This window comes from Schistocerca nitens, chromosome 6 (genome assembly GCF_023898315.1).
Source record: "Schistocerca nitens isolate TAMUIC-IGC-003100 chromosome 6, iqSchNite1.1, whole genome shotgun sequence".
Classification (NCBI taxonomy): domain Eukaryota; kingdom Metazoa; phylum Arthropoda; class Insecta; order Orthoptera; family Acrididae; genus Schistocerca; species Schistocerca nitens.
Window position 1 is genome coordinate 499339873 of NC_064619.1, and position 13894 is coordinate 499353766.

Genomic DNA, 13894 nt, shown 5'->3' on the forward strand with positions numbered 1-13894 from the left:
TCTTAAAACTTTCACTTTCAAAAAGCAAAGTCGAAATTTACCGCTAAAGCGGCCACAGTGAGCAATTGGTCTTATTGTGATATCACGAGTCAGTAAGCTACCCGTTTCAACATATCTTCCACGTTCTCTGAAGTATATTCTTAACGAACAAAGTTATCTGAAAATGGTTTCCTCCATCCTGAAGAACACAAGAATCTACATCTGGTGACAGGAAGTAAAATTTTACAGGTACTGGATTCGGTGAACTGAAACTATGGACGAAATCACTTAAGAGAATTCTAATTTACTTAAAACTGCCAAAATTTTGTCAGTCGCTGTTTTATAAGTCTTGGCGATTTCGTCAACTGCAAGCGCCACCTGTTTGCTAAGCCACCACTGGGAATATGATGCGATGGAGCATGGGGTTTCAGATGTGGATACTGACTTATTTGGTATCATCTGTCCACTGAAAAATAAATCGAATAAGCTCATATCAAAAATCACGTCCGCGCCTTGAACAACTGTGAGAGGGCTCGCATCATAGTATCAAAACACTTTTTTACTTAAGATTTTCTGCTATCTAGATAGTCTCCCTACGATAAAATTCTTCTTATTTACGAGGAGCGTATCTGTTCACGTTCGTAGTGCGGGCTATGCACGATAACAGGTGATTTGGCCTCTATTGATCTATCCAACTGAAAAATCAGCAGACTCCTACGGAAAAAAGGAACAGAATGGTTTTCATTCTCCTCATTAAAGATAGGAGCATGCGAGAACTTTATCTACGAGGTCAACTCCCATGTCGTTTATGGGACAGGCTGTTAGAACAGTCAAGGAAAGTCAGGAGGAATCCGTTTAAAACAAAAAAGCAGAACACCTGTTGCCAAAAGCTGCTTGAAATGGCTGGGTTAAATGGCGTGCTACATGACATCACAATTTTCCCCAGCGACTAGGGTCGTTTGCATCGGCAGGATGTTTGAGTTTGGGTGTGGATTCTGACGACTTGCCTAGTGAGACACACAGTTTGAGACTGTGATTTATTTACGAAATCTGTCAGTGACTATCGTGGCTAAAGCGAAACAAACATCCCACCAGGCCAACAGCTGGTCGTGTAGTATAAACTTGTGCCCTGCGGGGAGAAGGCCCCAGCGCTCTAGCGAAACCGGTTATCGCGTGAACCATTGTCACTTCAAGTCGCGAGCCGCTTTGTTATGCGTCACACTGAATTCTGCTTGCTTCTCGTAGCTTATTCATCGTTTTGTCATTATACCGTAGTCAGTATCGTGGTGCATATTCCAAGGTTTATATGACAGCGTATGTTAGGAACTATTGGAAAAAATGTACAATTATATTCCGCTGTTTCTCTCTTTTTCTGTCCCATTCGTGAATAGAGCATGGGAAGAAGAGCTGCCGGTATACCTCCATATCAAATGTTCTTTTTCTTTATGTCACCACAGTGGTAGTTTCGCGTCACGGATGTTAGACGAAGTAATATGTTGCCTGATCTCTTTTCGTAGCGTACGCTCTCGCAGTTTTAACAATAAAACTCTCTTACTGAACAACGTTCCTCTTGCAGTGTCTACCATTGGAGTTTGACGAGCGTGTGCATAATGCTTACTTAACGAAGTCGCAATGAAACGCGCTGCTCTTCTTTGTATCATGTCTATTTCCTCAATTAATGCAACCTGATAAAGGTCCTCGAATGAAGACCAATACTCAAACATAGTTCGAACGAGTCTTGTGTCACCTATTTCTATCGTTGATGAATTTCATTTCCATACGATTTAAACGATGAATTTCAGTCTAGATTTTCCACGAACCAGTTTTATATGTGTCGTTTCACTTTATATCGCTCCAGACGATTGTTGCCAAACGTTTTACGATAATTATTGTCTACAGTGATCGATCAGCATTTGTGTAATGGTACATTAATGGATCTTTCCTCCTGTTTATACGTAATACAGTATAATTATTTATGTTGAGAGTCAGTTGTTAGTCTCTTGGAACACCAACAATTGTCTGCAGGTCTGTCTTCTATTTTTTCTGGCATAGAAATAGTATCGACCGCGATTCGCCACAATGACCTTACGGCGCTATCACTACATCACTGATAAACGTATGGCGGATGGTAACCGTTCATCTACATCTACATCTACATTCATACTCCGCAAGCCACCCAACGGTGTGTGGCGGAGGGCACTTTACGTGCCACTGTCATTACCTCCCTTTCCTGTTCCAGTCGCGTATGGTTCGCGGGAAGAACGACTGTCTGAAAGCCTCCGTGCGCGCTCTAATCTCTCTAATTTTACATTCGTGATCTCCTCGGGAGGTATAAGTAGGGGGAAGCAATATACTCGATACCTCATCCAGAAACGCACCCTCTCGAAACCTGGCGAGCAAGCTACACCGCGATGCAGAGCGCCTCTCTTGTAGAGTCTGCCACTTGAGTTTATTTAACATCTCCGTAACGCTATCACGGTTACCAAATAACCCTGTGACGAAACGCGCCGCTCTTCTTTGGATCTTCTCTATCTCCTCCGTCAACCCGATCTGGTACGGATCCCACACTGATGAGCAATACTCAAGTATAGGTCGAACGAGTGTTTTGTAAGCCACCTCCTTTGTTGCTGGACTACATTTTCTAAGCACTCTCCCAATGAATCTCAACCTGGTACCCGCCTTACCAACAATTAATTTTATATGATCATTCCACTTCAAATCGTTCCGCACGCATACTCCCAGATATTTTACAGAAGTAACTGCTACCAGTGTTTGTTCCGCTATCATATAATCATACAATAAAGGATCCTTCTTTCTATGTATTCGCAATACATTACATTTGTCTATGTTAAGGGACAGTTGCCACTCCCTGCACCAAGTGCCTAACCGCTGCAGATCTTCCTGCATTTCGCTACAATTTTCTAATGCTGCAACTTCTCTGTATACTACAGCATCATCCGCGAAAAGCCGCATGGAACTTCCGACACTATCTACTAGGTCATTTATATATATTGTGAAAAGCAATGGTCCCATAACACTCCCCTGTGGCACGCCAGAGGTTACCTTAACGTCTGTAGACGTCTCTCCATTGATAACAACATGCTGTGTTCTGTTTGCTAAAAAATCTTCAATCCAGCCACACAGCTGGTCTGATATTCCGTAGGCTCTTACTTTGTTTATCAGGCGACAGTGCGGAACTGTATCGAACGCCTTCCGGAAGTCAAGAAAAATAGCATCTACCTGGGAGCCTGTATCTAATATTTTCTGGGTCTCATGAACAAATAACGCGAGTTGGGTCTCACACGATCGCTGTTTCCGGAATCCATGTTGATTCCTACATAGTAGATTCTGGGTTTCCAAAAACGACATGATATTCGAGCAAAAAACATGTTCTAAAATTCTACAACAGATCGACGTCAGAGATATAGGTCTATAGTTTCGCGCATCTGCTCGACGACCCTTCTTGAAGACTGGGACTACCTGTGCTCTTTTCCAATCATTTGGAACCCTCCGTTCCTCTAGAGACTTGCGGTACACGGCTGTTAGAAGGGGGGCAAGTTCTTTCGCGTACTCTGTGTAGAATCGAATTGGTATCCCGTCAGGTCCAGTGGACTTTCCTCTGTTGAGTGATTCCAGTTGCTTTTCTATTCCTTGGACACTTATTTCGATGTCAGCCATTTTTTCGTTTGTTCGAGGATTTAGAGAAGGAACTGCAGTGCGGTCTTCCTCTGTGAAACAGCTTTGGAAAAAGGTGTTTAGTATTTCAGCTTTACGCGTGTCATCCTCTGTTTCAATGCCATCATCATCCCGGAGTGTCTGGATATGCTGTTTCGAGCCACTTACTGATTTAACGTAAGACCAGAACTTCCTAGGATTTTCTGTCAAGTCTGTACATAGAATTTTACTTTCGAATTCACTGAACGCTTCTCGCATAGCCCTCCTTACGCTAACTTTGACATCGCTTAGCTTCTGTTTGTCTGAGAGGTTTTGGCTGCGTTTAAACTTGGAGTGAAGCTCTCTTTGCTTTCGCAGTAGTTTCCTAACTTTGTTGTTGTACCACGGTGGGTTTTTCCCGTCCCTCACAGTTTTACTCGGCACGTACCTGTCTAAAACGCATTTTACGATTGCCTTGAACTTTTTCCATAAACACTCAACATTATCAGTGTCGGAACAGAAATTTTCGTTTTGATCTGTTAGGTGGTCTGAAATCTGCCTTCTATTACTCCTGCTAAACAGATAAACCTTCCTCCCTTTTTTTATATTCCTATTAACTTCCATATTCAGGGATGCTACAACGGCCTTATGATCACTGATTCCCTGTTCTGCACTTACAGAGTCGAGAAGTTCGGATCTGTTTGTTATCAGTAGGTCCAAGATGTTATCTCCACGAGTCGGTTCTCTGTTTCTGTAACACTCCCATGGTCTACTCTCGAAGCTACTTCGGGTGTTCCAGGCACTTGCAGACAGGGACGGAGGCTTCAGGTGAAGAAAGGTATGACATACTGCACTCAATTTAGTAAAATCTCGCAGGCCCCCTCACGTGAGAGAGTAGAAAACACCTCATGACAGGGCGTTTTAAGGATTGTCGTCACGAACCCCAAGAAATTCACATCGAATGGCTTTTTCAGCACTGGGAATCGAATTTGGGTGTAAGCAAAATGAAGGAAACGAAGATCACGGTTTAATATCGCGCTGACTATGAGGCCGCTACAGACGGTGAAAATTACCGCATAGGACAAAAATGGAAAACCGTGGCAGCCTCTTCAAAAGGAACCAATCCGGCTACCACATTAACTAATTTACAAAAAGCACGAACTCAAATTTTGATAGCATCCCAAGGATATGAACCCCAATTCATCAGAATGAGAGCAACTGTGCTAGCTACTGTACGACTTTGTTTAGCGGGTACTAGAAGGCGAGCGTTGCCTTCGCTTACAGCACCCCACGAAGACTGTGTTAGTCGTAGACATACTGTGCAGAACATTTCAATTGTCGTACAGACTGAACGTGGCAAATACATCTTCTCTCAATTGTGTTGGAATAATTTCAGAAATCCTGTTAATTGGAACTTATTTCTTATTAAACTATTTTGTCTCATAATTACAACAACAGTTTTCGTAAATCGAAACGTGAAACACAAAATGCTGGATGTAGTATGCACCGCCATCAGTTATTTAGACGTGTTGTAATTTGTTCTTGCTGTACCAAAGGTGGCACCGCGGGTAATCGCCGCTGGGGATTTGAACGTGAAACATACCGACTGGAATTCAAGAATACGTACCTCCAACGGCAAGAAACTATATGAACATGCACTAGGTCGAAACATTACACTTGTGCCAGACGTCCCCACGTACTTGGCCACACAGGTCCTCATCAAGTGCATCACATCCACACTCAATCTTCGGCTGAAAACGATCTGGACTCAGACCACAAGCCTATAATACTTAAAATGGAAGGAATAGTGCAGGACACAGAACCATGCAGGTTACTGAACTACTAGCGCGCGAACTGGACTCTCGTTCAGGGAAACGCTTCATAGTCGTATTCCGAACAGGCACGAAATTAACAACATGCAACAGATTGATGAGGCGGTGGAGGTTCTTATTACTGCTCCCCAAGACGCAATGTCTGAAGCCATTCCACATTCAACACTACAACACTCGTGGGCCCTGCCCCAGAAAATCCTAAGCCTAATCTAAATGAGGAACCGCCTCAGGAGATATTGGCAGCGCGCCTGCACGTTAACAGACTACAGGGACTAATACGAGAGAAAATACAAACATTTAGAAATAAACAATGGGGGCAGAAATTCGCAGGGCTAGATTCCACACGTATTGACGTGTGGAAGCTAGCCAGGCACTTCACCAGAGATAAACATTAAGTTCCTGCTCTACAACGCCCAGACGGCACTGCATAATCCACGAAAAAGAAGGCAGATCTTAAGGCCACAACACCTTCAGTGTCCTTCATGCCGAATCTGGCTCCTTCAAACCTAGTATTCACACTTGAAACGGACCAGGAGGTTACACGACTTGTAGCCCAGCCCACGAGCAACTAAATCAGACGTACTAGCACAAATGAAATCACTTGGGCTATCAAGCATTCCAACGCTAGGAAAGCCCCTAGTCCCGATGGCATTCAAAACCGTGTCTTCCAGGAGTTCACGTATAGAGCCGTACAATACCTTACACACATAACGAGTGCCGTAATACAACACCAACACTTCCCTGACTTGTTGAGGAAAAGACCACTCCCTCCCACAAAGACCATTCCCTCCCACAAAATTACCGATCCATTAGTCTGCTGTGCTCGCTCAGCAAGATTGTCGAGAAGATAATACTAAAACGCATCACTGGACACTGCATCGCTGATGACACCGTAAGGCCGGATCAATTCGACTTTAGGGATCACCACTCAACAACACAACAACTCCTCCGCGTAGTTGAACATATAACACACGGCTACAACAGGAACAAAATCACGGGGGCTTTGTTCCTGGGCATCGAATAAACTTTCGACTGTCTCTGGCACAAGGCCTCATACACAAACTTAGCGATGCTGGTTTCCGCGACGGACTCGTTGTTCTCATGCATTCATATCTCACGAACATTGACCTGCAGGGCGAACAATCGACACAACATGGTATCCAAGCTGGAGTACCCCAGGGAACTAATACTGAGGCCCATCTTGTTCAACCTCTACATTAATGACCTCCCAGCAACACAAGACACGACGTTGGCCATCTACGAGGATGACATAGCCATCATTGCGCATGATTGGAAACCATCGAACATAAATTCACGATTACAGACACCACTCAGAACTGCCGAGCCTTGGTTGGAACGGTGCCCTATTAAAGTAAACATCGACAAGCGCGAAGCAGTTCTGTTCACACGCAGACCAAAGCTAATGCACAAACAACAACGCTGTAGACAGGTAATACTACATGCACGCCCAATACGTTTCCGAGAGAAAGTGTCTGATTGGACCGGAATCTTACAGGAGGGGACCACATAGAATGCGTTACCAACAGAGCGCACTCGAGGCTCAAACAACTCTATCCAAAGCTCAACAGGGAACGCACACTATATAGGAGGATGTCGAGATCCATATACATGACATTAATCAGACCTGTGATGACATACGCAGCTCCCGTCTATGGACATGCAGCTCCTACACGCCTGTGCCGCCTACAGATAGTATATAACAAAGTGCTACGCATCATTAGCGACGCTCCGCACTACACTCGCACCGTGGATCTTCACAATGAATTCCGCCTTGAAACCCTCATGGAAGTATTAAAAAAAAAAAAACTCGCCACGACTACACAGGAACTCGAGACACTCGAACAATCCGTTCATCCTTACTGTGGGGGATTACGACCACAACGACAGGTGGAAGCATAACCGACCAAAGACACTGCTAGCTAGGGCATAACCATCTATGGAGAGCTAATACACACTCACAAGCGACAACATCGGCAAGCCCCTGCACATCAACAATACCGCCTGAATATGCAAGCCGACCAAAAGGCAGCAGCAGGGAAGCTGACACGCTTTCACATTACCGCACAAGCAAACCACCGGCACTACACCACACTGTGAATCCGGTGTTTGACCTATCGGACACTAAACAATGACGAAACCAACAGTTACTGGTATGCTGATGCTGGTCGAGAAGTCAACGCCAGTATCGAGCTGCAGCCACCGACTAACAAGGCCTCACAACGGATGAGGCACTCGCCTCATGATACCCACCATTAACTTACCTAAGCCTTGAATGATCTGCCGCAGGTAGCAAGCAGTCCGTTACTGCTCTTACTATCCGACACGACCATCGCAGAAGTTTTTTTCACTTGGCTTTTGCCTTTGCACATTTTTTCTACTGTCTTTCAAACCACTACGCTTCTTTCAACTTTCGACCCAATCTATCTCCAGATGAGCGCGTATTAATCGTTAACCATAACCAGACATGCGCAAACATCGCACTACTCACATCCTGCCAAGACTTCTCTTAATGAAAACTAACCAGTACGCAGAGATTGCAGAGGACCTTTTGTGATGGCCATCATGTCGGTATAGGCGTGGAGTGGCTTCACCCTTTTTTAAAGAGTGAAAAAACAGGCTTAATAAAGCCTCGAAAGGTAAGTACACGGCAACAGACTTCTCGGACTGTCGATGCTTTTAAAAAAAGTCCCCATTTCGGAGGACAGGGTTGCTTTACAGATTTCGGGCCAGAGATAGGAACACGGAACACGTAACACGAAACCGGCCTCCAGCCTCGGCGTATTCATCCCAGCGCGATCGCGTGATGGCTCCATCGACAAGCGACGGAGAGGTGAAAGCGGACACTTGTCTGCCGTACGCGCACGGTCAACACACGGGACCTGCGGCGTCGCCGTCGCCGGCAGAGTAATATCCCTGGTTCGCGTGAGGTTAAGAGCCTCCCACAGCGCGGCCAAACGACGAGGGCTTCATCCCGAGCAAGAATACCCTATCGTTGGCGTGATTAATAGCATCCTGTCACGCCTCGATGGGAAAGAGCTGCAAGGTGTAATGCGAACGCTGTTCCTCCAGCGTGCGGCGAACGTTCATTACTTCCCTCTCAGCGGGAGCAAAGTGGAAGGTCGTCCGTAGTGAACTAGTTTCTAGCAATAGAGTCTAGAATCAAACTTCATAGCAGCTGTTAAAACACAAACAAACAAGAGCAACCAAGCGATTATTTTTCCCAGTTGTTCGAAACGCACTGTACACCAGAGAAGGTAGCGAGAAAAAAATGATTTATTTACGATTACTTCCTATGTGTGTTTCTGGGGTTCCTTTCATTTGTTGTCGTACGAATGAAATGATCAAATACGGTGAGGCGGCTGTGCACAGAAATCTGCTAAATTAATAGTGCGCTATCGGAGTAGATGAATTTCCTATTAGCTCCCGTAGTCAATACTCAGGCAATATTGACTCCATCTCTCGTGTCTGTTTCTTGTAGGCCTTTTGGGGTACTGGTTCCTATCACGTGATAATAAAAAGTTCAAATAAACTTCAAATTTTATGCAGAACTACAACTCATGTTGCATCTGCGTAGAATATTCTCGTTTTTATCCGCTTCTACTAGACCTGCGACAATGATGACTTCTAACGCCTGTCAAGAAGCAAATGTGCACTGCTTCATTTTGAAAGTTAGGGCAAAACCGTTTGAAGACTCACACTTACCAACAGTCGTATCTTTTAACAGTATTTAACCACTACTCCACTGAAATGTCTTCTTATCAGTAACTGATGGACGCAATCATTATTTATAGCGCTCCCAGAAATTTCTCTGATCTGTTTCATAATAACTTTATTACTCAATAGAACATTACTCTTATGAGGGCACTTCGTTAACTGATTGAGTGGGTTAATTACGTATGGAGATGAAGCTCTCGCTACTGTTACCGTTTGTACTTATCAATCGTACTGGCAAGGAGTATTGTCTGAAATGCATGTCCTGTTACCAGATTCAGCAACGAAACTGCCACGAGGACTTCAATACACAACGAAGTCAGTCGCTGGATAACTTAGTCAAGTTTCTCTAAACACCAATTGTTATGCTGTAGTACGTTCTTTCTTTATTCTTCATCAAAGTGTAAATAGCAAGTTTCAATCAAGTGATTAAAACACAGCGGAATAGAACAAGATGGACACTTGACATACTATTCATTTTTGTAAGTAAGTGAATACCGATCCTAAGTCTTATATAAAATGGTACATCGATCACCTTATCAGATAATGTAAGAGAAATATTAATTGCAGGTTCAAATCTTTGCCCACATATAATTAACGTAGTTCTGTATCTGGTTGCAGAAAGTTGGTTGTAGATAACGCAGTAAAGGCAGATTATGAGATATCGGTCATATAACGTGACCTACTGTTTGTCATTTTGCAGTCGTGCAACGTCAGCGAGACGTCTGTCATAGAGTTCGTATTGTCGAAAACCATACAACTGTCTGATACACGTTACTGCTTTTCCTGCGTATACTTCAAAATGGTTCAAATGGCTCTGAGCACTATGGGAGTTAACTTCTGAGGTCATCAGTCCCCTAGAACTTAGAACTACTTAAACCTAACTAACCTAAAGACATCACACACATCCGTGCCCGAGGCAGGATTCGAACCTGCGACCGTAGCGGTCGCGCGGTTCCAGACTGTAGCGCCTAGAACCGCTCGTCCACTACGGCCGGCGCGCATACTTCTGTTGTTTGTATATTCGCTAACCTTCGCTGATCGATAGTATACAGATGCAGAAATATGCAGATAAATGGCGTTTTTGAGCGGTAGAAAGAAACCTTCGTCTTTCACAATCATTTTTATTGGCTTTTTTTTAGCTTTTTACGTCCTCCATAAGCACATTACTGTTTGAGCGATTGTAGCGGTTAATAAGTTCCCTTCACTGCTTCCATGCAACATGAAAACAGATATTGCTTTCTGGATAATTTTATTTATGAAACTTCCTGGCAGATTAAAACTGTGTACTGGAGCGAGACTCGAACTCAGAACCTTTGTCTTTCGCTGGCAAGTGCTCTACCAACTGAGTTATCCAAGCACGACTCAAGACCCGTTGGACAGCTCAGTCTGTAGAGCACATGCCCCCGAAAGGCTAAAGTTCTGAGTTCGAGTCTCAGTCCGGCTCACAGTTTTAATTAGCCAGTTTCATATCAGCGCACACTCCGTTGCAGAGTGTAAATTTCATTCTGGAATATTACTTATGTAAAGTCAGTCAGAATGGTTGCCTTTCTTTGTTTTTATTTTTAATTTTATTTCTGTAGAAATAATATTTTCAGTGGAATGACCATGGGAATACCGCTCCAGTCGCCATCGCATACCCCTCCCCCCTTTCAATAATTTATATTTCATTCTTGATGAATCTTCCGTCTTCTTCTCTGTTTACAGTGTCACTGTTTTCTCCTCATCATTAGTGAACTGAAAGACACTATTAGAAGTTTTCGCAACTGCTCGTGAAGACAATTTCCATTAGTACAGCTCATGCTTTCACTGCGAGGTAGTGTAAACGGATTCTAAATTGCTCTCTCTGCCGACTAAGTAGATTAAGGACGGAAAAGAGCCAACGTTTAATAACAAAATTCGGAATATTCTGAGGAATCAAAGACTGTTGCAGTCTTTGTTCAAAAGCGAACCCCGCAAATGGCGACAGGTAGAAGTTAGTAGAGTTTCGTGCGTCTGAAAAAAGATGGATACGCGAAGTATAAAATACTATAGCATTATACCTTAGTAAAAGATCTTGCTGAGAAGCCAAGAATATTCTGGACCTACGTGAAGTCGGTAAGCGGATCGAAGGCTTCTATCTAGTCACCTGTTGACTAGTCTGGTGTGGCAGTAGAAGACAGCAAAAGCAAAGATGAAGTTTTAAATATCGCGTTTAATATATCATTCATATAGACGATCGTACACACATACCATCGTTTGACCGTCGCGCAGATTCACAAGCAACAGAAGGACTTCCACGTAAGTGGAAAAGGGCGTAGGTGACTGCTGTATATGAGAAGGGTAAAAGAACTGACCGGCAGAATTACACACCAATTGCAGACCAATATCCTAACAACTGTTGGCTCGTATTCTCTGAACGAATATAACAAATTTCTTTGAGACGAAAAGCTTTTTTCCACAAATCAGCACCGTTTTATAAAGTATAGCTCGTGAGAAACTCAGCTTGTCCTTTTCTCACATGATAACCCACGTACCTTTTATGAGAGGCAAGTGTCACATTCTGTTCCTAGATTTCCGAAAAGGGTTGACACGGTGACCTGCTGCAAACTGTTAACGAAGGTAAGGGCATAAACAGTAGGGTAGCAGATATGTGAGTGGCTTCAAGAATTATTAAATGTAGAAGTCAGTAAGTTGTCCTCGATGGAGAGTGTTTTGGTAGTGTGATAGACCGCTATTCTTCTCTATATACCAAAATACTCTGACGGACAAGGTGAACAGGCATCTGCGGATGTTTGCTGATGATGCCGTGGTGAATGGGAAGGAGTCGCCGTTGAGTGATTGTCGGATGATACAAGATGAATTAGAAAAAAATTTCTAGGTGGTCCGATGAATGGCAGCTACCTCTAAATGCAGATAAGAAGGGAAAACAATCCCACTGTGTTCGAAGACAGCATTAGTTGAGCGTCGAATGACACAATCACGTCAATTTAATATTTAGGCGTAACACTGCAAAGATATGAAATGGGACGACCATGTAAGGATTGCAGCAGGGAAGGCGAATGGACCACTTCGGTATATTCGTAGGATTTAAGGAAAATGTGGTTCATATGCAAAGGAGAACGCGTATAGAATTTTAGTACGAACCGTTCTTGAGAAATGATCGAGTGTTTTGGTACCACTGCAAGTCGGATTAAAGGCAGACACCGAAGGAATTCAGAGGCCGGCTTCTACATTTGTTACCGGTAGGTTTGATCAACAAGAAAGTACTACGGAAATGCTTTTGGAACTCTAATGGGAATCCCCAGAGCGAAGGCGACGTTCTTTTCGAGGAACACTATTGAAAAAACTTAGATATCCGGAATTTGAAGACGATTGCAGGGTGATTCTAGTGCTGCCAACGTACATTTTGTGTAAGGACCACGAAAATAAGGGAAATTGGGGCTCATACGGAGGCAGTCGTTTATTCCTCGCTCTATTTGCAAGTGGTACAGTAAGGGAAGTGACTAGTACCCTCCGCCACGCATTGTACTGTGGCTTGCGGTGTATATATGTAGTTGCAGATGTAGAATTAATGGACTTCATGTCATAATACTCTGTCTACAGAATCTGTATTTACTCGACATAGGAGATCGATGTCCCCAAGAAAATATTTAATTCGCGAGAGCAGAACATGCTCCGATAATTATACCACAAATAGATATAAGTGGTAGTGGACATAAGCTTTGTACACCTATTGCCTCTGTTGTGAAAACTGGTACGACCCGTACATTTCTACCTTCTTAATAGGCATTCCATTGCCCCAATAGTCTTCTATCCTATTATGCTGGAAGGGGAGTCTTCCCTTGCTCAAAATCTCTACGGAATTTACTCTTTTAATGGTGCTATTTCTATTACACGACCTTAGTTGCTTGACTTATCCCACGTTCGGCAGCAAAAATGTAGCATTTCGGCCTTCCTGTTTTTATATTTGGAGAGAAAATCCAAAAACAGCTTCCACACAAATCAAGGAACGTATCTACCCAGTCTACAACCTATCCCTTATTGCCTATAGAACTGAAGTCTCTTTACAAAGCTGTGTGTATCACGTCTTTCCTGGGTTATCGAAAAATACGCGCCAGAGTTGCTCACTAAGCAACTTGACAAATAACGTACGCCAGCATTTAATGCCAAAGAGCAGCCATTCGAATCAAGTGAAGTGACAGGTTTACCTCAGATATACATCAAACGACTAGGCTTTTAACTTTTTTTTTAATTGTTGTACCGTCAAGTCTTTACACATCCATCGGTAAGTGCTGCAAAGAAAGGTTGATTCTTCTTTAGCCTGGAAATATTGTTCCTTCTGGAATCGTAGGTGAATTTTTTTATTTTTAATTTTTATCGCGGGCTAGTATTTGTTTGTACGAGCGAATGGCTTTCTTAATGCCACAGTACCACGCTAATCTGCGGAGAGAATACCATGTACTCCCCTACCATCTCTCTCCAAGTACAATATCTCTCTCTGCTGTGATGTTCCGTAACAAGTACGGTAACTATCTAATTCTGTTGTAGTTGTTTTCGTGTTCGTCCGTGCCTAAAAGAGAGATGGCAACTGGTTCAACATTCGGAATTAGTGGCATGGAAAAACGTCTAAGAAACACAGTTGGGCAGTGCGATGTACCAAAACAATGGTCTTCAATATAGTGGCAGATTCGAACAGAATCTGTCTCACCATCGTG

The 13894-nt window shown here is 43.5% G+C and overlaps 1 protein-coding gene across 2 annotated transcripts in view; it reads right to left on the reverse strand.

The window, feature by feature from the left end:
• Positions 1-13894, reverse strand: part of LOC126262536 (high affinity cAMP-specific and IBMX-insensitive 3',5'-cyclic phosphodiesterase 8) — a 1685047-nt gene that overhangs the window by 546341 nt on the left and 1124812 nt on the right. The gene's annotated exons all lie outside the window — the stretch shown is intronic.